Here is a 3989-nt window from a genome sequence, read left to right as displayed (position 1 = left end):
ACTACCAAGTGTTCGAGCTATGTTAACCACAATGGTTCTAATTTACTAGGTCTACCCGACCCCCAATTGTTCAAGCAATACAATATAAAATAAGCAATAAAAGATACAATAATCACTACAAAAAAAAAAGTTGAACTGCGACAGATTCAACGACGGAATCAAGTTCTGTCATAAAATTACAACAGATTAACGATGGATTAATGACAGTTTACATTTTCAAGAATTAACGACGGAAATTGTAACGGATTTGCTACAGAAATAATTTAGCGACGGAATTTCCGTCATAAATATTTATTACGGAATTATTCCGTAGTTAAAAGTAAGGAATAATTAATTATTTAAGTAATTTAAATTTAACTACGGAATTGTTCCGTCGTTAAAAATAAGAAAATATTAATTGTTTAAATAATTGAAATTTAACTACGGAACTATTCTGTCGTTAAAAATAAAAAATATTAATAATTTTTTAAATAATTTAAATTTAATTACAGAATTATTCTGTCATTAAAAATAAAAAAACATGAATTATTTAAATAAATTAAATTTAACTACAGAACTACTCTGTCGTTAAAATTTTAATAAGGAATAAGCGAAAGCAGGCCAATTTTCTAAAGCAACTCTTAAACCCTAAATTAAACTCATCGTCTTCTTCTCTCAACCTTCACTCAGGTAAGTCCATCCTTCGTATATTTCAATTCTTCTTCTAAGCTAATTAAATTGAGAGAGAGAGCACAGATCGAAGGCTTCATGGTTATAAACTAATTGAAAGCCTGTAGAGCTCAATTTCTCATTATCTCTGCAATCTAGAGAAGAATGTACGCTTGAATCTTCCTCGCGAGAATTGAAATTCACATTATTTGATGCGATTGTGTTGCTACTGCTTGGTTTTAATCGACATAAATTTGATGCGATTAATTGTTATGTGTTCGTATTTTAATTTATTCGTTTCTAATGTTTTTTTTTTTTTTCAGATCCTCTTTTTTTGCTGAATTTGATTGCGCTGAGAATGGTTGAACGATCGAAACTGTTACCCCTAAATATGCAGAAATAATTGTAATTCGTCACGGCGAGACGGAGTGGAATAACAATCATAGAAGTCAGGTCTGTGTTTTTTGCCACTTTTTGAGTAAATTGAGTGTGGTATTCACGTGATTGACGAAGCAAAGTGCATTCTGCGTTAAAATCTGGAGTTTTGCATTAGAATTCATGTCTGTGCTTTAAATTAGTCATAACTCTGTTGAATTTAAGTATGATTAGCGAATACATGTATCTGATAAGTTAGGAAAGTGAGTTTTATTTATTTAAGAATTGTAGTTGTGCTCATGTTGCTTAGTTTTACTATTCCACATTTAGGAGAATACAGATTCATGCAGGGAGCCGGGAGTTAAGTAAACTGAGGAATTTGAAAGAGCTAGAGCTCAGCAGAGTGCGCCAAGGCCTTCTGCTTTCCCAATTTTGCAGCGAGATTGCTGGGCTTAAGTGCTAGCTTGACGAGGCTTTCCATTTGTCATTTCTCCATAAGGTAGAACTAATGCTGATTATTTTGTTTGTTTTTACATCTGTTATTTCATCACAAACGCATCTTGTGTTATTTTATTCAAGCCTTCTTTTAATATATAGTTTGAGTTACAGCTGCACTAATTACTCTCTATCTCCATGCACCACTTCCCTTTGTGCCATTAGATGATTCTTAGATTCTTTTGGAGTTTTAATTAAACACCCTTTTATGTCTTATGATAGGATCTATAAGATGATGCATTTCTTTGGAGTTTTAAACATCCTTTTAAGGCCGGTGTACAAGGACTGGAAAACTGGTGTGTAAAAGCATCGGCTGAGGTAAATGATTATTCACAGAAATACTTATTAGATGATTCTAGAGAGGTCAAATTTCTTACATACTTTCCATCCTTATGCAGTATCAGTATGTTGGATCCTCGTGGGACGAACTCCAGCACATAAGACAAGCTATAGCTTTTGTATTCATGCAGGGAGTTCATAGAGCAAGCTGGTAGAGGGGTTCTATCTCTTCTTTCTTATATTAATATTATACAATATAATTTTCGTTGCATTTTAAAATATTATATTCAGGAATTATTTGTTTTATGAATTCTATTCTATTCTATAAGAAAGTTATGCATTTCCTATTTCGTTTCTGATTTCCAAACCTTTAATGTATTTGATCACATTGGATGATTGAATTTGATTCTCTGAATTCATTTGCTCTAATTTCTTACTTCAGTCTTGCTTGGATCATTTGTAGTTTTGATACAACTTTTTTGTCGAATTTCTAGATGACTAATATGAGAAGCTTTCTTGCTTCGGGCTCGTTGAATTGAGCAGCCTTTGTATACGATGATCCTTTATTTTGAGAATAGCATGTGGATAAATGAATTGGTTTTGAATGAAAATGGAGTTGGTTAGTCTTGAGGTTTGACGAGCACATTCTTTCGCTGTTTGATTCGTAGTTGGAGCTTGGGGTTATCTTAGAGCTTGTGGTTGTAGGCTCTGTCAAAATTTCTTGCTCTCTATTTCCACAGGAGACTAGCGGCATTAGTTTTAGAAAGCAGCTTGCAGCTTCACTGGCACAGCATACTGCAAGAGTTGACAAGGTTGGCCAAGCTCACCGGCCTCTGCCACCTGCTAGATGTTCTAGCGCAATGGAGGTATTTTTTTTATTACATACTGATCATATAGATTGAAGGGAACTGCAATTTTGTCGCTCTTGCTTGTCATGATGATAGGTTAATCTATCTTTGCTTGCAGATTGCTCCTCCGCATTGCAGTCAGTTCAAACAGTTCTGTAGTCTCAAATGGCAAATTTGGAGAGTCGAGTTACAGCCTCAAAACATCCACCGAGTTGCTTAAAGTACTGAATAAAATTTGGAGCCTCGAAGAAAAGCATGCATTGGATATGTAGTTGGTAAGAGCTCTGAAGAGGGAACTGCAGCAATCCCAGGCACGAAATCAAGAACTGATGCAAGAGAAGAAGAGAAATCAGAATTAAATTGATCATTTGATGAAGCAAATGACGGAGTATAAAGTTGCTTGAAAGAGGGAGCCGCAACGTATCAAGGATGCAGTGAAGTTAGTCGAAGACAAGTTAGAGGATGAACTAAAATTAAGGAGACATTCAGAGAGTCACCATCACAAGCCGCCTAAGGAGCTCACACAGATGAAATCCTCGTTCTCTAATGTTTTGAGAGAGCTTGATCGGAGGAAAGCTAGAAGACCTCTGCGATTAGTTTGCCAAAGGGATACACGAGATTATGAGCGAGATTATGACAACCTCTTGATTCCTTTTATCTTTAGATGTTGGAGCTTTGTGGAACTATTTTGAACAATTTGATTTTAACTTGTTTATGTTGGAGATTGAACATATGATATTTTGTTAAGTTGGATTTCAATGAATTAATGTGATATAAGACTTCTTTTGTGGTTTATATTTTATTGAATAAGCTACATTAATATTGCGTTATTAGGTTAAATACTTTTATATAAATAAAAGAAAAAAAATTCTACAAAATCTGTTGTCCTCAGCGACGGAATAACGACAAAATTTTTCAAACCAAAACTGCTACGGAATAAAATTTTGTCGCTATTAGCTACGGAATTTTCCGTCGCTAATCCGTAGTTATATTTAGACAATCAAACGACAACAATATTTTTAACGACGGACAATTCCGTCGTTAGTCCGTCGTTAAAGCTAGCGACAGAATACTTTTTCGTCGTTATTTTTGCTAGCGACCATGAATCTAGATTCGGAATAAATCAGTCACTATTCCGTCGTTAACGGCCTTTAGCTACGGAATTTTCATTTTTAGCGACGGAAAATTCCGTCGCTAATCGCCTGATTTTTTGTAGTGAATCAAATTAAAAGCAATCATTTGTTGGGAGAAGATCCGTAAGAAGTAATCAATTTCTATACCAAAGGGAAAAGATCTTTAAGAAATTGATTAAATCTATCCCACAATATAGTAGCATATATGTAA

General features: G+C 34.4%; 1 long non-coding RNA gene across 7 annotated transcripts; it reads left to right on the top strand.

Annotated features, from left to right (window-relative positions):
• The first annotated feature begins 558 nt into the window (after positions 1-558).
• On the top strand, positions 559-3440 carry LOC131017187 (uncharacterized). 7 transcript variants are annotated; one of them, XR_009099467.1, is made up of 7 exons: positions 676-815; positions 972-1101; positions 1354-1522; positions 1741-1836; positions 1917-2008; positions 2292-2663; positions 2764-3440. It is a non-coding gene; the product is annotated as an uncharacterized LOC131017187 (long non-coding RNA). The 7 variants fall into 7 exon arrangements; XR_009099464.1 differs by lacking the exon at positions 676-815 and adding an exon at positions 559-669 and having other exon boundaries at positions 1374-1522; positions 1917-2663; XR_009099463.1 differs by lacking the exon at positions 676-815 and adding an exon at positions 559-669 and having other exon boundaries at positions 1364-1522; positions 1917-2663.
• The last annotated feature ends 549 nt before the right edge of the window (positions 3441-3989 follow it).

This window comes from Salvia miltiorrhiza, chromosome 3 (genome assembly GCF_028751815.1).
Source record: "Salvia miltiorrhiza cultivar Shanhuang (shh) chromosome 3, IMPLAD_Smil_shh, whole genome shotgun sequence".
Lineage (NCBI taxonomy): Eukaryota > Viridiplantae > Streptophyta > Magnoliopsida > Lamiales > Lamiaceae > Salvia > Salvia miltiorrhiza.
The sequence above is the reverse complement of the archived record's forward strand: the minus strand, read 5'-3'. Positions and strand labels throughout refer to the sequence as shown.